The following is a 27,913-nucleotide window of genomic DNA, read 5'->3' as shown; positions in this document are numbered from 1 at the left end:
CCTCAGGACTGCCACCCCCGGGGCATTTAAAAAAAATATATAAACCTGTGTGGGGGGCTCGAGCCCCCCCCACATGCCCTGGGGACCACCACGGGGCTGTGCATTAGGTGGGAGGTGGGCCATGCGGCCCCCCTCCTGGAGCCCTTCATGGCCCTGGGGGCCGCCACCCCTCAGGGCTGGCTCCTGTGGTGTCCCGGGGTGCCCACCCCCACGACACTGCTGTTTGCTATGACAGGGCGGGAACCATGTGGCTCTCGCCCTGTCATAGCAAACTTGCTTTGGATTTTGGAAGCGAGAGCAGGGAAAACTGCTCTCGCTTCCAAATTCCAAAGCTGATTGCTTTTCCACATGGGGAGCTGCATGTTAGCAGCTCGCCATGTGGAAAAGCAATGCCGGCTCCTGTAGGACGCGGGGAGCTGGCGGGACCGTGGGGGCATTGGGGGGCTCCCACCTCGGTCCCCAACAAAGTGGCCAGGCCCGGGGGGATGGGGTCCCCGGGGCAAGAAGTGGCCCGGGAGGGGGCCATGCAGCCCCCCTCCCCTGTGAATAATATATATATTTTTTAAACGGAGAGGCCAGGCCCTGGGCGATGGGGTCCCTGGGGCCATAGTTGGCCTGAGGAGGGGGGCCACGCAGCCCCCTTCCAATAAAAAAAATATATGTAGACTTGCCCAGGGGATGGGGACACACGCCCTCCCACCCACACACACACTCAGTCTCCCATACAAATACTCAGGCAACCAATCAATAACCCATATAGACACTCATGTAGCTACTGACCAACACATGCAGCAGTGTACACCACAACAGACATACTGATGCACACATTCAGACAGATTAGTCACTAACCCATGCATTCAGTAAGACACATTTAATAACTCACTTATACAGTCAGTCACGCACCTACTAAATCCTTCATCCAGACACTTATACACCCACTCATTCTTCAATACACCTTGGAGTATATATAAAACATATTTAAACTTTACAGAAACACACAGTCACTGGATGATGTCATCAGTGATGTCATTTGAGATGTCATCAGTGATGTCACTGACCATGTCATGAATGATGTAATATGTGACGTCATCAGCAGTGCATTGCGAGGGCGCGAGTTATAGTTAGCTGAACTAAATATAACGGGGGGATTTCTATGGTTTTGTACGAGTGAAATGTCCAGCTAACTAAAACTTCCCTGAAACCTATGGTTTTTTCAGTTAAAAAAAAAATATATATATATATATATTCACTGAAAAACCATAGGTTTCAGGGGCGTTACAGTTAGCTGGACATTTCCCTTCTACAAAACCCTAGAAATTCCCTCGTTATAGTTAGTTCAGCTAACTATAACTCGCGCCCCCGCAATGCGCTGCTGATGACGTCACGAATTACATCACTCATGACATGGTCAGTGACATCACTGATAACATCACAGACATTCAGTTACGCACCTAGAAAATCATCCATTCACACACTTATACACCCACTCATTCTTCCACAGGCCTTTCACTATAAATATATAAAACATATTTAAACTTTACAGAAACACACAGTCACTGGATGACGTCATCAGTGATGTCATCAGTGATGTCATTTGAGATGTCATCAGTGATGTAATCAGTGATGTCACTGACCATGTCATGAGTGATGTAATATGTGACGTCGATAAAGTTAGCACGTTCCTGAATAGGAAAATGTTATTCGTTTTGCACTCATCTCAGAGATGTGATCTCTTTTGTGAAATTAAACTCAGGTAAATCGAGGTTTATTCAAGCATAACTTGGGTTTATTAACCGTTGTTCAAAATTAATAAAGTCAAAGAATTGTATTCATTCTTTATCAATGCATCATTTATCCAACTGCCCAATGCATTTCGGGCTTTTTTAAGCCCTTCTTCAGGGGCGGTACTCTGAAAGGATAAGGTATAGGGTTCAGTATATGCATACATTTTGTAAACACTCAATACAAACGAGGAATCTTTGCCCAAACAATTATACAGTGGATGTTAATTGTAACAATCATTATCATGTTAAAACGATATTAAAAATAATGCGTTCGTGATTGGTAGAAAAACACAATATCAGCGTTGGTGATTACAAAAATAGAGGCGCGCTACACATCATGGTGATATGAAAATATCCACTTACTTAACATGTTGGAACAACATAATGTGGTGTGCATTTACTCAAATCGTGAGAAAAGTAAAGCCGGAATGGACCAGGAAAGTTTGAGTGGTGGTGTAGGTGAAAAGAATTAGTGAAATGAATGAATGAAAATCCCGTGTAGGACAAAATAATGTGGTGTGCTTTTGCCAAAATTGTGAGCAGAAGTAAAGACGAAATGAAAAGAAAGGAAAAAATCTAGAAAGATCTAGATGGTGGTATAGGTGACGAAAATGCATACAGCATGGAACTCTTAAATGAACTCAATCAATTTCTGACAAGTAACGGTAAATAACGGTAAATCAAACTTACGGTTGGTAATGGTGATGTATAGATTCTCCTGAAACCGGGAGAATCAAGTCGGAAATGTTCCGGTGAGTGTAATGGATAGTAATCATGTGATATATAGACACGTGATGAGGAAAAATGCGGGAAAAGGAGAACTACAAAGAAAACAGACTAGTAGTTCCAAGAGGTCAATAGGGTTAGATGAAACTACACGTGATCATGAGATATATAGACACGTGATAAGGAAAAATGCGGGAAAAGGAGAACTACAAAGCAAACAGACTTGTAGTTCCAAGAGGTCAATAAAGTTTGATGAAACTACACGTACAAACAATATCATGGTCAACACAATATAAAATAATAAACAAAGGTGAGTACGGTTGAATCTGTAAAGGAATTAGGCCAAAAGTAAAATGGAAAAGACAGCGTGTGAAACTGAAGAAACACATGTAGTTAGAATGATTCAGACGAGAAACGCAAGTTCAAAGAATGTAAGATGGTACCAAATCATGGTGCATGTTAAGGGGCGTCAATGTGATTGTACAAGGTTACACATGTATATGAAACAATTCGTAAATAAAATAAAATAACTGTAAGGTTCAACATGAACTGTAAAGTTACACAAGGTAATAGGGTATCACAAGTCGGGTAAAAGTTCAAATCTCTATGTTAAGGTGAATAGAGAAGACCTTAGTTACAGAAAACAGCCCAGATCATAACGCTCGTTAAGATCTTTCGGATGTATGGAATTCAGCTTTTGGATCCAAAATGTTTCTCTTTGTAATAGATATTTACTATTATCTCGTCCCCTCAGATGGGGAATCTGTTCGAGAACTAGAAATCGTAGTTGGCAGATATTATGCTGATGCTGGTGAAAATGAGTTGCAATTGGTGATTTCGCCTGTTTGGTACGTATATTGCTTTTGTGTTCATTAATCCGTATGCGGATTTTTCTCTCAGTTTTGCCCACATAAACCAAACCACATGGACATTTCAACATGTAGATGAGATTCTGACTATTACATGTGGCTGTAACCTTGAGTTTAATCGTGTTGCCTTGTGAAGGGTGTTGGATGTTGGTACCTTTGATGATAGAGTTCCAATTGCCACAGTTAAGGCATGGTAAAGTACCTTTGAAGGTGCTGGTAGTGAGTTCATCAGCTTTAGACAGTATTTGTTTAAAGTTGCGTGATCTTTGGTATGCAAATCTAGGTGATGTTTCAAAAATGTTATTAAAATCCATTTCCATGCTTAACATAGGCCAGTACCTGAGGATGTTTTTTTTTATATTGAAACTTTGTGTAGAGAATTTTGACACAAATGTCATTCGTTGATCTGAAGTTTTTGGTGGTTTAGGTGAAAGAAGCATCTGTCGGGTAGACTTGTTAGACTTCAAAATGGCGTTGTCAAGAACTTTGGTAGGATATTTTCGTTGTTCAAATTTGGAAATGCAAGCAGATTTGCTTGATTCAAACGATTCGTTGGTACTTGAGATTCTTTTCAATCGTAGTAATTGTGAGTAGGGCAAGTGATTCTTGAGAGATGATTGGTGGAAACTGTGAAAGTGCAGAAGGTTATTGCGATCAGTGGGTTTAGTGTAAACTTCAGTGGTGAGGTGTCCTTGTTGTAATGTGACCTTGGTATCCAGGAATGTTATCGATTCTTTGTTTATACAGTGAGTGAATTGAATTCGTTGGTCAACTGTATTGAGTGATTCAATTAGTGATTCCAAATGATTAATTGGGCCATTCCATAAGATAAAAATGTCATCAATGTATCTTTTGTAAAGAGTAAGATGTTGGGTCCACTCGTGTTTGCAAAGTATGTTGTCCATTTCAAAACGGTACATGAAGAGGTTCGCGTATGTTGGGGTGGCACAATTGCCCATGGAAGTTCCGGAGCATTGAATGTAAAATGTTCCTGCCCATTCGAAGTAACTGTGGTAAAGGGTGAAATGCATGAGTTCCATCAGAAATATTTTGAGATTCTCTGGTTTGTCTGTGGTCATTAGAAATGACTCAATTGCCTCAATGCCTTTATCATGGGGTATGGAGGTGTAAAGTGAGTTTACATCAATGGTACATAGAACGGTTTCCATGGTTATCAAATTTCGAATAGACTCCAGGATATTAAGAAAATCAGTGGTGTCCTTGATGTAGGTAGTCATTGACTGAAGCAGTGCATTGCGGGGGCGCGAGTTATAGTTAGCTGAACTAACTATAATGGGGGAATTTCTAGGGTTTTGTACGAGGGAAATGTCCAGCTAACTATAACGCCCCTGAAACCTATGGTTTTTTCAGTGAATTTCTAAGGTTTTTTAAATGCCAATTCCTAACTATAACGCCCCTGAAATCTTTGGTTGTTTCAGTGAATTTCAAAGGTTTTTTTAAATGCTAATTCCTATCTTTAACTTATCTCTGAAGATATCATGTTTAATGAATTTGATTGGATTTCTATATTTTTTAAATTCAGTGTGTCAATTGCATGAATTTTTTTTTTAAAATACTTTTTTATCACCATTTTTTGAACTTATTTTTTCAATTAATTCTTTTAAAAATTAAAAAATATTATTTGAATTTAATGGGTTTTTCAAACATATTTTTTTATATTTTTAAAAATATTTTTTTAACTATATGTTCAAAACTTTATTTTATATATTTTTTTCCATGTTTTTGGATCCGCGCACCCTAAGCGCACCGCTCCCGATCCCTATGCGATAGCATCCGCACATGGTATGCATCGGGTACGTGTTTAGTGCGCGATTGCAATGTGACCAGTACGCGACTCCCAGCCTAAACGCGGCACGTTCGATGTACGTAACGCGACGCCGGCTCCTGTAGGACGCGGGGAGCTGGCGGGACCGTGGGGGCATTGGGGGGCTCCCACCTCGGTCCCCAACAAAGTGGCCAGGCCCGGGGGGATGTGGTCCCCGGGGCAAGAAGTGGCCCGGGAGGGGGCCATGCAGCCCCCCTCCCCTGTGAATAATATATATATTTTTTAAACGGAGAGGCCAGGCCCTGGGCGATGGGGTCCCTGGGGCCATAGTTGGCCTGAGGAGGGGGGCCACGCAGCCCCTTCCAATAAAAAAAATATATGTAGACTTGCCCAGGGGATGGGGACACACGCCCTCCCACCCACACACACACTCAGTCTCCCATACAAATACTCAGGCAACCAATCAATAACCCATATAGACACTCATGTAGCTACTGACCAACACATGCAGCAGTGTACACAACAACAGACATACTGATGCACACATTCAGACAGATTAGTCACTAACCCATGCATTCAGTAAGAGACATTTAATAACTCACTTATACAGTCAGTCACGCACCTACTAAATCCTTCATCCAGACACTTATACACCCACTCATTCTTCAATACACCTTGGGGTATATATAAAACATATTTAAACTTTACAGAAACACACAGTCACTGGATGATGTCATCAGTGATGTCATTTGAGATGTCATCAGTGATGTCACTGACCATGTCATGAATGATGTAATATGTGACGTCATCAGCAGTGCATTGCGAGGGCGCGAGTTATAGTTAGCTGAACTAAATATAACGGGGGGATTTCTATGGTTTTGTACGAGTGAAATGTCCAGCTAACTAAAACTTCCCTGAAACCTATGGTTTTTTCAGTTAAAAAAAAAAATATATATATATATTCACTGAAAAACCATAGGTTTCAGGGGCGTTACAGTTAGCTGGACATTTCCCTTCTACAAAACCCTAGAAATTCCCTCGTTATAGTTAGTTCAGCTAACTATAACTTGCGCCCCTGCAATGCGCTGCTGATGACGTCACGAATTACATCACTCATGACATGGTCAGTGACATCACTGATAACATCACAGACATTCAGTTACGCACCTAGAAAATCATCCATTCACACACTTATACACCCACTCATTCTTCCACAGGCCTTTCACTATAAATATATAAAACATATTTAAACTTTACAGAAACACACAGTCACTGGATGACGTCATCAGTGATGTCATCAGTGATGTCATTTGAGATGTCATCAGTGATGTAATCAGTGATGTCACTGACCATGTCATGAGTGATGTAATATGTGACTTCGATAAAGTTAGCACGTTCCTGAATAGGAAAATGTCATTCGTTTTGCACTCATCTCAGAGATGTGATCTCTTTTGTGAAATTAAACTCAGGTAAATCGAGGTTTATTCAAGCATAACTTGGGTTTATTAACCGTTGTTCAAAATTAATAAAGTCAAAGAATTGTATTCATTCTTTATCAATGCATCATTTATCCAACTGCCCAATGCATTTCGGGCTTTTTTAAGCCCTTCTTCAGGGGCGGTACTCTGAAAGGATAAGGTATAGGGTTCAGTATATGCATACATTTTGTAAACACTCAATACAAACGAGGAATCTTTGCCCAAACAATTATACAGTGGATGTTAATTGTAACAATCATTATCATGTTAAAACGATATTAAAAATAATGCGTTCGTGATTGGTAGAAAAACACAATATCAGCGTTGGTGATTACAAAAATAGAGGCGCGCTACACATCATGGTGATATGAAAATATCCACTTACTTAACATGTTGGAACAACATAATGTGGTGTGCATTTACTCAAATCGTGAGAAAAAGTAAAGCCGGAATGGACCAGGAAAGTTTGAGTGGTGGTGTAGGTGAAAAAAATGAGTGAAATGAATGAATGAAAATCCCGTGTAGGACAAAATAATGTGGTGTGCTTTTGCCAAAATTGTGAGCAGAAGTAAAGACGAAATGAAAAGAAAGGAAAAAATCTAGAAAGATCTAGATGGTGGTATAGGTGACGAAAATGCATACAGCATGGAACTCTTAAAAGAACTCAATCAATTTCTGACAAGTAACGGTAAATAACGGTAAATCAAACTTACGGTTGGTAATGGTGATGTATAGATTCTCCTGAAACCGGGAGAATCAAGTCGGAAATGTTCCGGTGAGTGTAATGGATAGTAATCATGTGATATATAGACACGTGATGAGGAAAAATGCGGGAAAAGGAGAACTACAAAGAAAACAGACTAGTAGTTCCAAGAGGTCAATAGGGTTAGATGAAACTACACGTGATCATGAGATATATAGACACGTTGTGGTAAATAATTTAATTACCGGGACTTAATTTGATGCGGAAAAACTATAATAATAGCTCAGTAAAATAAGAGGCAGAATCCGTGGTATTAGAGGTTCGGAACGGGCTTTATTCCAAAATCGATTCGAATCGATGGTCTCCATATTCCATCACCACGAAGGTTCAGGAAGTGAAGAACCAACTTTATTGACAAGTAATCATTTTTATACAATAGGTATTACAGTGAAACAGATGCAGGAGGCGTAACAGTTGATAATAAAGATAAGAACATACATGCGTAACTAAAATAGGTGTAACTGGGCGTAACTTAAAGAACGTTATTGGATATGATGTCATAAATGGGTGGTTCCACGGAAGAATTTCGCAATGTCAGCAGAAATACTTGGCAGAGATGCGCGCGCAGCAGCATGACGTGTGATTGACGTGCAACTAGGGGGTGAAAGGGACTTGACATTTAGCTCTACATGTGGAGACAGAAGTCTGGAGTTATGTCAACCTAATCCCAAATCATATCTAACATCCTATGTTTAAAGAACTGTGTTATCCAAAAAGAAAGGTCTCTTAGGATAGAATCTTATTCTATACTGACTATACTGACTGTTAGTGCGTGTACAAGCGTCCAAGTGTCTACACTGGATGCGAGGGTAGAAAATCTTCCATAGTAACAGGGCTATGAATTACTTGCATAAAGACAGAGAAGCCGGGCCTTTTGCTCGGTAGCTGAAAGAATGTTTACTTAAACTACTAGACAGGAATGCACTGGGTGAAGAGCGGAGCAGAGCAGATAATCTTGAAGGTGAAATACAGTTTTTGGCAAGCAACAGGCTGGAGTCAGGCACCGTTAGCCGCACAGGGAGTAGGACAAAGTTCATGGATACAGATGCGAGCTCAGACTGGAGCTTTCAGAGGCAGAAGGCAGAAAAGGCTTGATGGCAGAATCAGGGCCTACTCGCCTGGACTGTAAGAAATGTGGGAAGTGAACCATATAAAGCCGATGGCCTTTCATACTTAGGAATAGAGTATCCGGCCCATTCATGGCGGGTCTGAAAGAGGACATGTTGACGGTGGACGCACATGTGTTTGCGTCTTCATAACTGGAACTGGAGGAAACATACATGTACTTATGATCTATACATGAAACCGTTGGGGTCCAAGATAGGGGACATAACTGATCATAAAAATCCATATTTCCACATTCCCTCCTTGTCCCCTACTTGCCCTTAAGAGATATCAATCTTCATCAATCCGTTGATTTGTTCATATAACATCATTTGTTCTTCTTTCTTCTTCCGGAATCTTGAATGAAAACTTGGATGTGGGATACACGAGGTGGCACATAGACCACAAATCGCTGGTCCACATTGTAAGCATAAGCAGCAACTGAATAGTATGAGAAAGCCAATACCTAGGAAGGATAGGACCCTCCATCCAAAGGTAGATAATACACTCCAAAACCAACCGGACCAAGTCCAGGTGCCTGGATTCTGGTGTATCTGGCTTACAATCTTATGAAGGCGAGTTATGGCTTTATATACAGATGGCGAATTTTCTGGTATGAAAATACAACAATTTGATCCGATGACCCTACAAGCTCCACCCCTATCGGCCAGAATGACGTCAAGGACAAGACGATTTTGAAGCACAACAATCCGCATAGCAGACTGTTCTTCTGTTAAATTGCCTAAGGCGGAAATAGTTTCGTTTACTACTGCTTCAAGGGTTCTGGTTAATCTACGTATCAGCTTACTATTAGTGACTGTACCTATATAAGGAAAGAAACCTTTATTGAAATCTGTGTATTTCTCCCATGCTGTTTCAGTATAATCGACTATTGGGAGATCTCTCTGTTCTCTATTGTGTACTAAATGAGTATTTCTTTGATAATCAGGAGGAGCTAGGAAAACAGGTGGCAAAAGAAATATATAGACACGTGATAAGGAAAAATGCGGGAAAAGGAGAACTACAAAGCAAACAGACTTGTAGTTCCAAGAGGTCAATAAAGTTTGATGAAACTACACGTACAAACAATATCATGGTCAACACAATATAAAATAATAAACAAAGGTGAGTACGGTTGAATCTGTAAAGGAATTAGGCCAAAAGTAAAATGGAAAAGACAGCGTGTGAAACTGAAGAAACACATGTAGTTAGAATGATTCAGACGAGAAACGCAAGTTCAAAGAATGTAAGATGGTACCAAATCATGGTGCATGTTAAGGGGCGTCAATGTGATTGTACAAGGTTACACATGTATATGAAACAATTCGTAAATAAAATAAAATAACTGTAAGGTTCAACATGAACTGTAAAGTTACACAAGGTAATAGGGTATCACAAGTCGGGTAAAAGTTCAAATCTCTATGTTAAGGTGAATAGAGAAGACCTTAGTTACAGAAAACAGCCCAGATCATAACGCTCGTTAAGATCTTTCGGATGTATGGAATTCAGCTTTTGGATCCAAAATGTTTCTCTTTGTAATAGATATTTACTATTATCTCGTCCCCTCAGATGGGGAATCTGTTCGAGAACTAGAAATCGTAGTTGGCAGATATTATGCTGATGCTGGTGAAAATGAGTTGCAATTGGTGATTTCGCCTGTTTGGTACGTATATTGCTTTTGTGTTCATTAATCCGTATGCGGATTTTTCTCTCAGTTTTGCCCACATAAACCAAACCACATGGACATTTCAACATGTAGATGAGATTCTGACTATTACATGTGGCTGTAACCTTGAGTTTAATCGTGTTGCCTTGTGAAGGGTGTTGGATGTTGGTACCTTTGATGATAGAGTTCCAATTGCCACAGTTAAGGCATGGTAAAGTACCTTTGAAGGTGCTGGTAGTGAGTTCATCAGCTTTAGACAGTATTTGTTTAAAGTTGCGTGATCTTTGGTATGCAAATCTAGGTGATGTTTCAAAAATGTTATTAAAATCCATTTCCATGCTTAACATAGGCCAATACCTGAGGATGTTTTTTTTTATATTGAAACTTTGTGTAGAGAATTTTGACACAAATGTCATTCGTTGATCTGAAGTTTTTGGTGGTTTAGGTGAAAGAAGCATCTGTCGGGTAGACTTGTTAGACTTCAAAATGGCGTTGTCAAGAACTTTGGTAGGATATTTTCGTTGTTCAAATTTGGAAATGCAAGCAGATTTGCTTGATTCAAACGATTCGTTGGTACTTGAGATTCTTTTCAATCGTAGTAATTGTGAGTAGGGCAAGTGATTCTTGAGAGATGATTGGTGGAAACTGTGAAAGTGCAGAAGGTTATTGCGATCAGTGGGTTTAGTGTAAACTTCAGTGGTGAGGTGTCCTTGTTGTAATGTGACCTTGGTATCCAGGAATGTTATCGATTCTTTGTTTATACAGTGAGTGAATTGAATTCGTTGGTCAACTGTATTGAGTGATTCAATTAGTGATTCCAAATGATTAATTGGGCCATTCCATAAGATAAAAATGTCATCAATGTATCTTTTGTAAAGAGTAAGATGTTGGGTCCACTCGTGTTTGCAAAGTATGTTGTCCATTTCAAAACGGTACATGAAGAGGTTCGCGTATGTTGGGGTGGCACAATTGCCCATGGAAGTTCCGGAGCATTGAATGTAAAATGTTCCTGCCCATTCGAAGTAACTGTGGTAAAGGGTGAAATGCATGAGTTCCATCAGAAATATTTTGAGATTCTCTGGTTTGTCTGTGGTCATTAGAAATGACTCAATTGCCTCAATGCCTTTATCATGGGGTATGGAGGTGTAAAGTGAGTTTACATCAATGGTACATAGAACGGTTTCCATGGTTATCAAATTTCGAATAGACTCCAGGATATTAAGAAAATCAGTGGTGTCCTTGATGTAGGTAGTCATTGACTGAAGCAGTGCATTGCGGGGGCGCGAGTTATAGTTAGCTGAACTAACTATAATGGGGGAATTTCTAGGGTTTTGTACGAGGGAAATGTCCAGCTAACTATAACGCCCCTGAAACCTATGGTTTTTTCAGTGAATTTCTAAGGTTTTTTAAATGCCAATTCCTAACTATAACGCCCCTGAAATCTTTGGTTGTTTCAGTGAATTTCAAAGGTTTTTTAAAATGCTAATTCCTATCTTTAACTTATCTCTGAAGATATCATGTTTAATGAATTTGATTGGATTTCTATATTTTTTAAATTCAGTGTGTCAATTGCATGAATTTTTTTTTTAAAATACTTTTTTATCACCATTTTTTGAACTTATTTTTTCAATTAATTCTTTTAAAAATTAAAAAATATTATTTGAATTTAATGGGTTTTTCAAACATATTTTTTTATATTTTTAAAAATATTTTTTTAACTATATGTTCAAAACTTTATTTTATATATTTTTTTCCATGTTTTTGGATCCGCGCACCCTAAGCGCACCGCTCCCGATCCCTATGCGATAGCATCCGCACATGGTATGCATCGGGTACGTGTTTAGTGCGCGATTGCAATGTGACCAGTACGCGACTCCCAGCCTAAACGCGGCACGTTCGATGTACGTAACGCGACGCCGGCTCCTGTAGGACGCGGGGAGCTGGCGGGACCGTGGGGGCATTGGGGGGCTCCCACCTCGGTCCCCAACAAAGTGGCCAGGCCCGGGGGGATGTGGTCCCCGGGGCAAGAAGTGGCCCGGGAGGGGGCCATGCAGCCCCCCTCCCCTGTGATTAATATATATATTTTTTAAACGGAGAGGCCAGGCCCTGGGCGATGGGGTCCCTGGGGCCATAGTTGGCCTGAGGAGGGGGGCCACGCAGCCCCCTTCCAATAAAAAAAATATATGTAGACTTGCCCAGGGGATGGGGACACACGCCCTCCCACCCACACACACACTCAGTCTCCCATACAAATACTCAGGCAACCAATCAATAACCCATATAGACACTCATGTAGCTACTGACCAACACATGCAGCAGTGTACACAACAACAGACATACTGATGCACACATTCAGACAGATTAGTCACTAACCCATGCATTCAGTAAGAGACATTTAATAACTCACTTATACAGTCAGTCACGCACCTACTAAATCCTTCATCCAGACACTTATACACCCACTCATTCTTCAATACACCTTGGGGTATATATAAAACATATTTAAACTTTACAGAAACACACAGTCACTGGATGATGTCATCAGTGATGTCATTTGAGATGTCATCAGTGATGTCACTGACCATGTCATGAATGATGTAATATGTGACGTCATCAGCAGTGCATTGCGAGGGCGCGAGTTATAGTTAGCTGAACTAAATATAACGGGGGGATTTCTATGGTTTTGTACGAGTGAAATGTCCAGCTAACTAAAACTTCCCTGAAACCTATGGTTTTTTCAGTTAAAAAAAAAAATATATATATATATTCACTGAAAAACCATAGGTTTCAGGGGCGTTACAGTTAGCTGGACATTTCCCTTCTACAAAACCCTAGAAATTCCCTCGTTATAGTTAGTTCAGCTAACTATAACTTGCGCCCCTGCAATGCGCTGCTGATGACGTCACGAATTACATCACTCATGACATGGTCAGTGACATCACTGATAACATCACAGACATTCAGTTACGCACCTAGAAAATCATCCATTCACACACTTATACACCCACTCATTCTTCCACAGGCCTTTCACTATAAATATATAAAACATATTTAAACTTTACAGAAACACACAGTCACTGGATGACGTCATCAGTGATGTCATCAGTGATGTCATTTGAGATGTCATCAGTGATGTAATCAGTGATGTCACTGACCATGTCATGAGTGATGTAATATGTGACTTCGATAAAGTTAGCACGTTCCTGAATAGGAAAATGTCATTCGTTTTGCACTCATCTCAGAGATGTGATCTCTTTTGTGAAATTAAACTCAGGTAAATCGAGGTTTATTCAAGCATAACTTGGGTTTATTAACCGTTGTTCAAAATTAATAAAGTCAAAGAATTGTATTCATTCTTTATCAATGCATCATTTATCCAACTGCCCAATGCATTTCGGGCTTTTTTAAGCCCTTCTTCAGGGGCGGTACTCTGAAAGGATAAGGTATAGGGTTCAGTATATGCATACATTTTGTAAACACTCAATACAAACGAGGAATCTTTGCCCAAACAATTATACAGTGGATGTTAATTGTAACAATCATTATCATGTTAAAACGATATTAAAAATAATGCGTTCGTGATTGGTAGAAAAACACAATATCAGCGTTGGTGATTACAAAAATAGAGGCGCGCTACACATCATGGTGATATGAAAATATCCACTTACTTAACATGTTGGAACAACATAATGTGGTGTGCATTTACTCAAATCGTGAGAAAAAGTAAAGCCGGAATGGACCAGGAAAGTTTGAGTGGTGGTGTAGGTGAAAAAAATGAGTGAAATGAATGAATGAAAATCCCGTGTAGGACAAAATAATGTGGTGTGCTTTTGCCAAAATTGTGAGCAGAAGTAAAGACGAAATGAAAAGAAAGGAAAAAATCTAGAAAGATCTAGATGGTGGTATAGGTGACGAAAATGCATACAGCATGGAACTCTTAAAAGAACTCAATCAATTTCTGACAAGTAACGGTAAATAACGGTAAATCAAACTTACGGTTGGTAATGGTGATGTATAGATTCTCCTGAAACCGGGAGAATCAAGTCGGAAATGTTCCGGTGAGTGTAATGGATAGTAATCATGTGATATATAGACACGTGATGAGGAAAAATGCGGGAAAAGGAGAACTACAAAGAAAACAGACTAGTAGTTCCAAGAGGTCAATAGGGTTAGATGAAACTACACGTGATCATGAGATATATAGACACGTTGTGGTAAATAATTTAATTACCGGGACTTAATTTGATGCGGAAAAACTATAATAATAGCTCAGTAAAATAAGAGGCAGAATCCGTGGTATTAGAGGTTCGGAACGGGCTTTATTCCAAAATCGATTCGAATCGATGGTCTCCATATTCCATCACCACGAAGGTTCAGGAAGTGAAGAACCAACTTTATTGACAAGTAATCATTTTTATACAATAGGTATTACAGTGAAACAGATGCAGGAGGCGTAACAGTTGATAATAAAGATAAGAACATACATGCGTAACTAAAATAGGTGTAACTGGGCGTAACTTAAAGAACGTTATTGGATATGATGTCATAAATGGGTGGTTCCACGGAAGAATTTCGCAATGTCAGCAGAAATACTTGGCAGAGATGCGCGCGCAGCAGCATGACGTGTGATTGACGTGCAACTAGGGGGTGAAAGGGACTTGACATTTAGCTCTACATGTGGAGACAGAAGTCTGGAGTTATGTCAACCTAATCCCAAATCATATCTAACATCCTATGTTTAAAGAACTGTGTTATCCAAAAAGAAAGGTCTCTTAGGATAGAATCTTATTCTATACTGACTATACTGACTGTTAGTGCGTGTACAAGCGTCCAAGTGTCTACACTGGATGCGAGGGTAGAAAATCTTCCATAGTAACAGGGCTATGAATTACTTGCATAAAGACAGAGAAGCCGGGCCTTTTGCTCGGTAGCTGAAAGAATGTTTACTTAAACTACTAGACAGGAATGCACTGGGTGAAGAGCGGAGCAGAGCAGATAATCTTGAAGGTGAAATACAGTTTTTGGCAAGCAACAGGCTGGAGTCAGGCACCGTTAGCCGCACAGGGAGTAGGACAAAGTTCATGGATACAGATGCGAGCTCAGACTGGAGCTTTCAGAGGCAGAAGGCAGAAAAGGCTTGATGGCAGAATCAGGGCCTACTCGCCTGGACTGTAAGAAATGTGGGAAGTGAACCATATAAAGCCGGTGGCCTTTCATACTTAGGAATAGAGTATCCGGCCCATTCATGGCGGGTCTGAAAGAGGACATGTTGACGGTGGACGCACATGTGTTTGCGTCTTCATAACTGGAACTGGAGGAAACATACATGTACTTATGATCTATACATGAAACCGTTGGGGTCCAAGATAGGGGACATAACTGATCATAAAAATCCATATTTCCACATTCCCTCCTTGTCCCCTACTTGCCCTTAAGAGATATCAATCTTCATCAATCCGTTGATTTGTTCATATAACATCATTTGTTCTTCTTTCTTCTTCCGGAATCTTGAATGAAAACTTGGATGTGGGATACACGAGGTGGCACATAGACCACAAATCGCTGGTCCACATTGTAAGCATAAGCAGCAACTGAATAGTATGAGAAAGCCAATACCTAGGAAGGATAGGACCCTCCATCCAAAGGTAGATAATACACTCCAAAACCAACCGGACCAAGTCCAGGTGCCTGGATTCTGGTGTATCTGGCTTACAATCTTATGAAGGCGAGTTATGGCTTTATATACAGATGGCGAATTTTCTGGTATGAAAATACAACAATTTGATCCGATGACCCTACAAGCTCCACCCCTATCGGCCAGAATGACGTCAAGGACAAGACGATTTTGAAGCACAACAATCCGCATAGCAGACTGTTCTTCTGTTAAATTGCCTAAGGCGGAAATAGTTTCGTTTACTACTGCTTCAAGGGTTCTGGTTAATCTACGTATCAGCTTACTATTAGTGACTGTACCTATATAAGGAAAGAAACCTTTATTGAAATCTGTGTATTTCTCCCATGCTGTTTCAGTATAATCGACTATTGGGAGATCTCTCTGTTCTCTATTGTGTACTAAATGAGTATTTCTTTGATAATCAGGAGGAGCTAGGAAAACAGGTGGCAAAAGAAATCCGATGTAACAGGTACCATCCCAATCTAGAGGCAGACGGATATATGCAGTCTGACCACATACAAAGTAGGAATGACGAGAAGCTCTAAATGTAGACTTGCCTTGATCACTGAATTCTATTACAGTGATGCATTTACTATGGCCCATGTGTATGGAGCCATTCTTTCTTATACATAGTTCACCTTTAACTGGAAATACTGACATAGCGGGCAAAATTGGTGCAGCTTCGGATTCGACATTCAGGATCATGAGATTAAGCGTGAAATTACCTAATCCATATACTTCATTTTCTAGATCAGTTCCTGTTCTTTTGGGAAGTCCCTCCTTGTTAGGGTAACAGGCTTTAAGCAAGACTAAGTTCAGGTTTCCCCAAACCCAGTTGTCTTGATAAACTGCGGAATTCGAATCTAGGGAATTAATTAAACTAAACCATGCTCCACAGGAGCCATTGTGTGTGAACGGATATGGAAAGAGAGGCAAAATTCCATTATAGTTCTGATAGGGAGGGAGTCGGCCACATATCCAACAATTTGTAGCATTGCTAGCCTGATGGGAATGATGTAACATACTAATAAAAGTGTTATTGCGCAGCGCAAATCTATATGACAACTCATGCGGGGGAAATTCACTAAAAGAATGTTCAGCAGTAACATTATAAACATGTTTAGAAATAGGATAATATATGTGCAACAATATACTTGCAGCTATTATTAAAAGGCATAAGAAAAACAAAATTAATAACGTCACTGTACAATGACTACGCAGTGATTTACAGTACGCATGTTTTTTCAACTGGATTTCATTATCTCCTTCTCTATTCCGGTCCAGAGGATACATGTCAGAGACAAATTCAACCGATTCACCTTGGAGAGGACTTAAACAATCAAATTGTCTGACTTTTTGGACCGTAGTTTTAGTCTATATTGTTCTGAGTTATTTTGTTCAACCAAAGGAAGCTTTGAGTCTGTCTTTGAGGAAATACAGGGTTTAGTCTCTATATCGGATGGTAGTCCATGAAATTTCTTGATATGACTTGAATGTATCCAGCCTTTTCGACCTTCGATCTTCACGGCTGTCCTCGTGGTTAACAGTACGATTTGAGGCGATTTCCACCTAGGATCCAGCTGAGACTTCCGGTCAAAATTCCGCACTAACACCAGGTCACCAGGAACCACGTCATGGGGTTTCACCTCGGTGTTGTCGGGAAAGGCTGCAGCTACCTGTGAACGACAAGATTGTAGTGCAGACATCAAGGAAGCCAGGTAATCTGTCAGCATATTACAGTCAACGTCAGTTATTTTACGAGGTATAGGCGTCCCCCACATATTTGGTGGTCTACCGAAGATCACCTCATAAGGGGATAGCCCTGTTCGAGAGTGCGCTACCATTCTCATGTAAAAGAGTGCAACTGGTAAGGCTACTACCCAGTCGACGCCTTTCTCTCTACATATTTTGGACAATCTAATTTTCAGAGTTTGATTATGTCGTTCCACGAGACCTGCTGCCTCGGGGTGTCGGACACAGTGAAATCTCCATTGATAACCTAACAAAAGTGAAACGTATTTCATTAGTTCGGATGAGAACGGCTGGCCGTTATCTGAGTAGACAGCACGTGGTAAACCGTACCGTGGGAAGAATTCTCGAACTAACTGTTTGGCAGTAGTCGGGGCAGTGTAATCTGAAATCGGGTATGCCTCTGTCCAACGGGAAAGAGCGCAAACAACTACAAGAACGTATTTGAATCCTCGACATCGTTCCATCTGGATATAATCCATCTGGAGGACTTCAAAAGGGTGATCAGGAGGCTGAAATCCACCCTGTTCTACGGGAATGCTTTTACCTGGGTTAAACTGACAACAGATCATACAGGTACGGACTTTTTGTTTAGCTGCTGCTCGTAAATGTTTGTTGAACCAAATGTGTTGAATGCTGTCTAGCATAGCTTTTTCTCCTAAGTGGGCAGGACTATGTATTGTATTTATGATAACTTGGACCATTGAGTCGGGAAGAAACCATATAGATTTTTCCTTCGTCATCCATCCCTGATCAGTTTGGATCCCTCCTAATTCAGTCCATTTCTTTATTTCTTCTGGTGTAGCATGTGTCTGTATGTCAATTACGTCAAGAGCGGGATCCTTAACCATCATGCAATGTGTTGGTGTCGGAACTATTGTCTTTGTCATGTCAGATGTGTGAGTTTGAGCAGTCTGTTTAGCTGTTTTGTCAGCTAGATCATTGCCTTGGGAAATGATATCAGTAACTTTCGTATGAGCTTTACATTTCATAATTGATATTGCAGCGGGTAGATGTATTGCATCTAATAGGGCATGAATGAGGGGTCCGTGCTGAATGTGGGCACCGTGAGAAGTTAAATAACCTCTCTCTCGCCACAGCACGCCGAAGTCATGGACGACTCCGAATGCATAACGTGAATCTGTGTATATGTTGACTTTCTTATTTGTGGCTTGAATACAGGCTTGTGTCAGAGCGATGAGCTCTGCTGCTTGAGCTGACAAGGTATTAATACGATTTGTTTCAATGACTTCAGTGTCTGTTGTGACTGCATACGCGGCCACTAGCTCTCCTGTACTTGTTCTCATACATGAACCATCTACATACAACGTCAGGTCTGAATCTGTCAATGGGACGTCTGTCAAGTCTTGTCTGGGTTTCGTCGTGATAGTAATAACTTCAATATAATCATGTGCTAATGGGTCTGTTCCGTTTACTGGCAAAAGAGTGGCAGGATTCAATGTACTACAACGTCTGATTTCTATGTGTGGCTGAAACAATGTTAATTCGTAACCGGTGAGTCTCGCTATAGTCAAGTGTTGTGTTTGTGTGCGGTTCAAGAGAACCTCTACTGCGTGTGGTACTTGTACTGTCAATGGATGTCCTAACACTATGGCATCGCTTTGTCTAATTGCTAAAGCTGTCGCTGCCACTGATTTCAGGCACGCAGGCAGAGCCTGAGCTACGGGATCTAACGTACTAGAAAAATAAGCACATGGTTTGTGTGATCCTGCTTGTTCCTGTGTGAGTACTGACAAAGCAGTACCTTCGCGTTCTGTAACAAAGAGCGTAAACTGTTTGCTGTAACATGGTGTTGCTAGCACAGCTGCTTGACATAAAGCTTTCTTTAAACTTTCAAAGGCGTGTGTATGTTCCTGAGTCCAAGGGAGGACAGTCGATGTGGCTGCCTCCTGTGTTGTCAACTGAATGAGTGGTTTTGCTAGAAATGCATACTGAGGGATCCACTGCCTACAATATGAAGTGAGGCCTATAAAAGCCCGCACCTCCTTTTGTGTCTTGGGTACTGACATGTTATCAATTAACTGTATGCGGTCGGGTGTAAGCTGCCTTCCCTCCTTGGACAGCGAGTGACCAAGGTAAACAACTCGCTGGACACAGAATTGTAGCTTAGAAGGGGACACCTTGTGCCCCTTTTCGGCCAAAAAATGTAAAACCGTCAGTGAGGCTTTCTCACATTCAGGTTCGCTTCGGGCGGTGATCAGCAGATCATCGACATATTGAAGCAGGGCAGTGTTGACTGGCATGTGGATACTGTCAAGTTCTCGTTTCAGTGCTTGGCTATAGATGCTGGGGCTTTCTGTGAATCCTTGAGGTGCGCGTGTGAATTTAAAGCTTCGTCCATTTAAACTAAATCCGAACAAGTATTGGCTTTCCGGATCTATTGGGACGCTGAAAAAGGCATTCTTGAGATCAATTACAGTAAAGAATGATGCTTCGGAATCAATGGCTGTCAGTAATGAAGAAATGTCTGGAACTACGGGGTATTGTGGTACAATACATTTATTTAATTCGCGCAGATCAATAACCAATCGATATACTGACGGGGCTTTTGGATCAGTTCGTTTAAGAATCGGGATTATCGGGGAATTACATACATTGGAGTCGGTTTCCACAACCACTCCTTGGCCAATAAGCTCGTCAATGATTTGCAGTAAAGCCACTACAGCATCTGGGGGTAACTTGTATTGTCGCATTCGTGGTAGTACCACTCCTGCCTTTAGTGTGACTCGATATGGTGTAATGTTCATGCAACCAACATCTGTAGGGCCTTGTGCCCATAAATGTGTCGGTAAAGTCTGCAGTCGGGGATCCATGTCTCGGGACACATAGTGCCCTTTGAAATCACGTAAAAACAATCTTACTCCTTCCGGAGAACAACATATTATAGCTCCTAGAGCTTTCAATGTTTTGATACCTAACAGGTTTTCTGGACATGATTTAGTAAGCAATAAATCTGTAGTTCGTGTCAAAGGACCAATCGTAAGGGGAAGAGGCTGTGATACTTCGTTAATGATAGGTTTTCCTGACAACCCAAGGGAAATATTCTGTGAGCCTGAGAGGGGTGCCCCTGGAACTTCACTACGTTTTATTGTTGTTCGGCTTGCCCCTGTATCAAGTAAAAATTTTCTATCTTGGCCTAATAGTTCACTGTGTACATAAGGTCCTTCTTGATCTACAGGGACCTCGATAAGGGGTAAGCCAACTTCCCTCTCTAGGCTGTTTCATGAGTATCGTTGATAATCAGGGTAATCATACTGTGCAGTCTGGTACATTTGTCGTGTCGTTGTTGGTGTAGCAGCAATAGGCTGCGGTGGTGGAGCTGGCATAGACTGTTGCGGAGCTGGCATGGCCTGTGCATGCTGCGGAGCTCCTTGTTGGTTCTGATCCTGTCTAAGTGGTCGTGGTCTTTCTTTAGTATTACCTATGGCGATATTATGTTTTAAAACTGGACAATCGTGTACATAATGACCTGGCTGTTTACAATAGTTGCATGTCCCTTTTACAGGACCTGTTAAAACACTGGACTGTGTCATACCCTTTTTATGACTGTCAGCTGGAACTGTCTGGGAAACTAGCATTTTCATTTTCGTGTCTTTCATGCGTCTTTGTTCATGTTCTTGTTCCTCTCTAATTCTATTGTGATGGTACTGTAGCATTTGTAACATTTGTGACGGAGAGTTACCTTGCCAGGTACTCTCGAATTTCAATACTCTATTCTTAACTTGGGGCAGGGCATTTTCAACTAATTTTGTCACAAACAGATGTGGATAAGATTCGCTACTTGCTTTTATTCCACTATTTATACCAAAACATTTTTCGAATCGGGCATAGAAATCACTAGTGTCTTCATCTTGCTTTTGTTTACAGGCTGAAATTGCACCCCAATCTTCCTTTTTCGTAGTTAATAAACGTGGCAATACCTGTACTAGTAAACCTGGTAGTATTTTGGTCTTTTCCCCAAGCCCTGAACCTGGACCTCGAGCTTTTTCTTCGTTTTCTAATGCTGTCCAATCTATCTTCTGATCTCCCACCTCCCAGTCCTTTTCCTTGAGTTTTTCGTAAATGCCCGTAGGCATTAATACCTTCAATATCGTCATAATGTCTGGATAGGTATACTCTCCCATGAGCAACATGTCTTTAATTTCACGGTGGAAACCCGCTGGGTCTTTGTCATGACTGGGTACCACTTTCTTCATTTCTAATAGTTCTATTTTAGATATGGGTGTGTATACAAACACACGTTTAAACTGATTGTCATCACCTTTTATCGGGTGCACTTCGCGTAAGGGATTCTGTCTATCCATATAGTACGTCGTTCTTTCCCTGATGGGCAGTGAGACATGTTCGGGGCATACAAAAAGAATATACTGCTTTCTGGATTCTAGTATTTCTCTAATTAACTCAGTACCTGAACCTCTCCATTTATTTGTGAGTAATTCAGTCAATATATTAGGTAATGGACCAGGATCGGAGTGTTGGCTTTTATATAATATAAGGAGTTGTTGAACCATATAGATACCAGCTAAACGTTGTTCATCTAGGGTGAGGTTCAAAAACGTGTGTGCTAGTGTATCATCACTATATTTTCCGGGACTGTCAACCCAATGAACGGCTGACCTGGCTAATTCTTGTTCGTCCATAGAATCAAGTATATGATAACCCCTTCGTTCTCGGAGCAATTTGTCAGCGGCTTGGAACGAGTGTTCGGGGGACCTTACATTTATTATTGGGTTTTGGAAGTTTCTGTTATTATCTGGACGTATCGGACGTATCGGATCAGTAAAGCATCTAGTATTATTACAATATTTCCCTCTACCTACATAGGCCATAGTTCCTAACTGTCCTGTGGGCAGTTCTAATTCTTCCTCCTCCTCGGTTTGTTCAGGCTCGTCTACTGCTAATCTTTCTTCGTGTATTCGTTCTACTTCTTTGCGGATCTTGCGGCACATAGCTACTATACATGATCGTTTATCATGTCTCCCCTCTGATATATTCCGACTCCAGGTGGTAAGAATTTGCATTTCTTCCGGATTTACCCCTGGTCGGTCTTGATTTCTGATCACACAATTTATGAGGAAACGTAACAGTTCCCCCTGTATCTCCACTTTCTGGTACTCCAAGGCTCTATTAATACTTTCGGAATCTCGTCCTGACTGGACAAAGTGATATATATTTTCTAAATGTGTAGTCATTCCTGGTAGCCTCCCTAAATATATTGCAGCTCGTCGGATACGTAATGATGCCAGCAGCATTTCGTCCCCTTTTCCGGGCACCGGGTCATATCTACAATCTATTAGAAGTTCCTTAAGCGCGTCGGGAGTTACTAGTTTGGGCGTACGTTGGTGGGCTAATTCTTGAAAGGAAAGTTTATTTACTCTGGGTGGCGTGGAAAAATTGTTTGTTGTACCTCCTGTAGCACCACCTGGGGTGCTGGATGTGAAAGGATTCGTTGAATGTGATATGGCAACCATAGATGTGGGTGCAGCTGTAGAAACAGATGTGCTTGCCGGAACTTGTGTCGGAGTTTGTTGTTGCGGAGGTACAGACGGAGGAGGGTCTTGGCGTTGAACCCCCTCGGCAGGCGGTCTATGTGGCGCAGCACTAGCATACTCGGGAGCTGCGTCGTCTAAATAAGAGGAAAGAAAAACATCTTCTGCGGTTCTGGGATGCCCTTTGGGATGTACTTTTATCGGGAACAATGGGGGTGGCAAGTCTTTTGGTATCTCCGGAGTAGCCTTAGGTAACCCTTCGGCCAAAAGAGGATACATACCATTCATAAGGGCATTTCGTTGTCTGTCTACTTGTTCTGACTTTACTCGAGTACCTTCTTCAATTAATAAATTTTCTCGAACTTTATTTGAATTCTCCTTACTCTTCTCTTCCTGTCTACGTGCTTTTTCTGTACGTCTATACGATTCTTTACGCCATAATTCAAAGGCATCTTTCTGTGATTGTCTAGCTTTCTTTTTCCATAATTCTTCCTCTACTTTCACAATGCAATCTGCATCCCAGGTCCCAGCTGCGGGCCACCTCTGACTTTCTGGTAATTCCTTGGTGTAGTCTACCCATAAATCAAGAAATAGGATGGCGTCTAGGCCATGTTTATGATACATGAAGTACCCTGGAGTGTCCCTAGGAGGAATGGGAACAGCTTCTTCGAGTACCCCTTTTCTGGTTTTTATCTGTCTTAATTTCGAAAAGAGCGGCATTTTTGAGAACTGATCTGATCTGATACCTAATTCTGAACACGTTTAATACAACAAACACAATAATGAACAGTCATTCACACCACAATATGCAGAACGTATTTAAAACATTTTAACATTTAACATTTAATGAACAGCAATGATGATCATTTGAGGAACTAGTCACTAAACATGATACTCGGCACTAACTAGGTAATTCTGGATTATATACTAGGCATACTTGATATACTGCTAAACAGTACAGATACACTGCTGAAACAGTGCAGACCGGATTTGTGTACCCAAACCCGTCTTGACCGGCACAACCTATGTGCACGTCAGAACGCCTCCCCGACAATGGTACTCACCGGGTAGCTCGGAACGGAAGGCCTCGGAACTGAACTGAACTGGACTCGGACCGGACTGGACTCGACTCGAAACTTCGGAACTTCGGAACTTCGGAACCTGGTGGGCCTCTATATACCTCGGATCTTGCTCTCTCAGCTAGGCTCTGGTCGGGATACTTCGCACTTCTCACCGCCTCGTCTGGGTGTTGATCGCAGCCTCAGTTACCCCCGCTCGGCAGGAGGGAGATACAGGAAATCCTGTGGGTACGCGTTGTTGTCCGTCCAGCTGTGACAGGAGACCGGGCCTGCAACGCACCTCCGGCGCGTGAGATGAGAAAGTGTCCCTATTCGGGCGCCATTTATGTGGTAAATAATTTAATTACCGGGACTTAATTTGATGCGGAAAAACTATAATAATAGCTCAGTAAAATAAGAGGCAGAATCCGTGGTATTAGAGGTTCGGAACGGGCTTTATTCCAAAATCGATTCGAATCGATGGTCTCCATATTCCATCACCACGAAGGTTCAGGAAGTGAAGAACCAACTTTATTGACAAGTAATCATTTTTATACAATAGGTATTACAGTGAAACAGATGCAGGAGGCGTAACAGTTGATAATAAAGATAAGAACATACATGCGTAACTAAAATAGGTGTAACTGGGCGTAACTTAAAGAACGTTATTGGATATGATGTCATAAATGGGTGGTTCCACGGAAGAATTTCGCAATGTCAGCAGAAATACTTGGCAGAGATGCGCGCGCAGCAGCATGACGTGTGATTGACGTGCAACTAGGGGGTGAAAGGGACTTGACATTTAGCTCTACATGTGGAGACAGAAGTCTGGGGTTATGTCAACCTAATCCCAAATCATATCTAACATCCTATGTTTAAAGAACTGTGTTATCCAAAAAGAAAGGTCTCTTAGGATAGAATCTTATTCTATACTGACTATACTGACTGTTAGTGCGTGTACAAGCGTCCAAGTGTCTACACTGGATGCGAGGGTAGAAAATCTTCCATAGTAACAGGGCTATGAATTACTTGCATAAAGACAGAGAAGCCGGGCCTTTTGCTCGGTAGCTGAAAGAATGTTTACTTAAACTACTAGACAGGAATGCACTGGGTGAAGAGCGGAGCAGAGCAGATAATCTTGAAGGTGAAATACAGTTTTTGGCAAGCAACAGGCTGGAGTCAGGCACCGTTAGCCGCACAGGGAGTAGGACAAAGTTCATGGATACAGATGCGAGCTCAGACTGGAGCTTTCAGAGGCAGAAGGCAGAAAAGGCTTGATGGCAGAATCAGGGCCTACTCGCCTGGACTGTAAGAAATGTGGGAAGTGAACCATATAAAGCCGGTGGCCTTTCATACTTAGGAATAGAGTATCCGGCCCATTCATGGCGGGTCTGAAAGAGGACATGTTGACGGTGGACGCACATGTGTTTGCGTCTTCATAACTGGAACTGGAGGAAACATACATGTACTTATGATCTATACATGAAACCGTTGGGGTCCAAGATAGGGGACATAACTGATCATAAAAATCCATATTTCCACAACGTGATAAGGAAAAATGCGGGAAAAGGAGAACTACAAAGCAAACAGACTTGTAGTTCCAAGAGGTCAATAAAGTTTGATGAAACTACACGTACAAACAATATCATGGTCAACACAATATAAAATAATAAACAAAGGTGAGTACGGTTGAATCTGTAAAGGAATTAGGCCAAAAGTAAAATGGAAAAGACAGCGTGTGAAACTGAAGAAACACATGTAGTTAGAATGATTCAGACGAGAAACGCAAGTTCAAAGAATGTAAGATGGTACCAAATCATGGTGCATGTTAAGGGGCGTCAATGTGATTGTACAAGGGTACACATGTATATGAAACAATTCGTAAATAAAATAAAATAACTGTAAGGTTCAACATGAACTGTAAAGTTACACAAGGTAATAGGGTATCACAAGTCGGGTAAAAGTTCAAATCTCTATGTTAAGGTGAATAGAGAAGACCTTAGTTACAGAAAACAGCCCAGATCATAACGCTCGTTAAGACCTTTCGGATGTATGGAATTCAGCTTGTGGATCCAAAATGTTTCTCTTTGTAATAGATATTTACTATTATCTCGTCCCCTCAGATGGGGAATCTGTTCGAGAACTAGAAATCGTAGTTGGCAGATATTATGCTGATGCTGGTGAAAATGAGTTGCAATTGGTGATTTCGCCTGTTTGGTACGTATATTGCTTTTGTGTTCATTAATCCGTATGCGGATTTTTCTCTCAGTTTTGCCCACATAAACCAAACCACATGGACATTTCAACATGTAGATGAGATTCTGACTATTACATGTGGCTGTAACCTTGAGTTTAATCGTGTTGCCTTGTGAAGGGTGTTGGATGTTGGTACCTTTGATGATAGAGTTGCAATTGCCACAGTTAAGGCATGGTAAAGTACCTTTGAAGGTGCTGGTAGTGAGTTCATCAGCTTTAGACAGTATTTGTTTAAAGTTGCGTGATCTTTGGTATGCAAATCTAGGTGATGTTTCAAAAATGTTATTAAAATCCATTTCCATGCTTAACATAGGCCAATACCTGAGGATGTTTTTTTTTATATTGAAACTTTGTGTAGAGAATTTTGACACAAATGTCATTCGTTGATCTGAAGTTTTTGGTGGTTTAGGTGAAAGAAGCATCTGTCGGGTAGACTTGTTAGACTTCAAAATGGCGTTGTCAAGAACTTTGGTAGGATATTTTCGTTGTTCAAATTTGGAAATGCAAGCAGATTTGCTTGATTCAAACGATTCGTTGGTACTTGAGATTCTTTTCAATCGTAGTAATTGTGAGTAGGGCAAGTGATTCTTGAGAGATGGTTGGTGGAAACTGTGAAAGTGCAGAAGGTTATTGCGGTCAGTGGGTTTAGTGTAAACTTCAGTGGTGAGGTGTCCTTGTTGTAATGTGACCTTGGTATCCAGGAATGTTATCGATTCTTTGTTTATACAGTGAGTGAATTGAATTCGTTGGTCAACTGTATTGAGTGATTCAATTAGTGATTCCAAATGATTAATTGGGCCATTCCATAAGATAAAAATGTCATCAATGTATCTTTTGTAAAGAGTAAGATGTTGGGTCCACTCGTGTTTGCAAAGTATGTTGTCCATTTCAAAACGGTACATGAAGAGGTTCGCGTATGTTGGGGTGGCACAATTGCCCATGGAAGTTCCGGAGCATTGAATGTAAAATGTTTCTGCCCATTCGAAGTAACTGTGGTAAAGGGTGAAATGCATGAGTTCCATCAGAAATATTTTGAGATTCTCTGGTTTGTCTGTGGTCATTAGAAATGACTCGATTGCCTCAATGCCTTTATCATGGGGTATGGAGGTGTAAAGTGAGTTTACATCAATGGTACATAGAACGGTTTCCATGGTTATCAAATTTCGAATAGACTCCAGGATATTAAGAAAATCAGTGGTGTCCTTGATGTAGGTAGTCATTGACTGAAGCAGTGCATTGCGGGGGCGCGAGTTATAGTTAGCTGAACTAACTATAATGGGGGAATTTCTAGGGTTTTGTACGAGGGAAATGTCCAGCTAACTATAACGCCCCTGAAACCTATGGTTTTTTCAGTGAATTTCTAAGGTTTTTTAAATGCCAATTCCTAACTATAACGCCCCTGAAATCTTTGGTTGTTTCAGTGAATTTCAAAGGTTTTTTAAATGCTAATTCCTATCTTTAACTTATCTCTGAAGATATCATGTTTAATG

Source organism: Triturus cristatus, chromosome 2_2, assembly GCF_964204655.1.
Source record: "Triturus cristatus chromosome 2_2, aTriCri1.1, whole genome shotgun sequence".
In the NCBI taxonomy this organism is placed as follows: domain Eukaryota; kingdom Metazoa; phylum Chordata; class Amphibia; order Caudata; family Salamandridae; genus Triturus; species Triturus cristatus.
The sequence above is the reverse complement of the archived record's forward strand: the minus strand, read 5'-3'. Positions refer to the sequence as shown.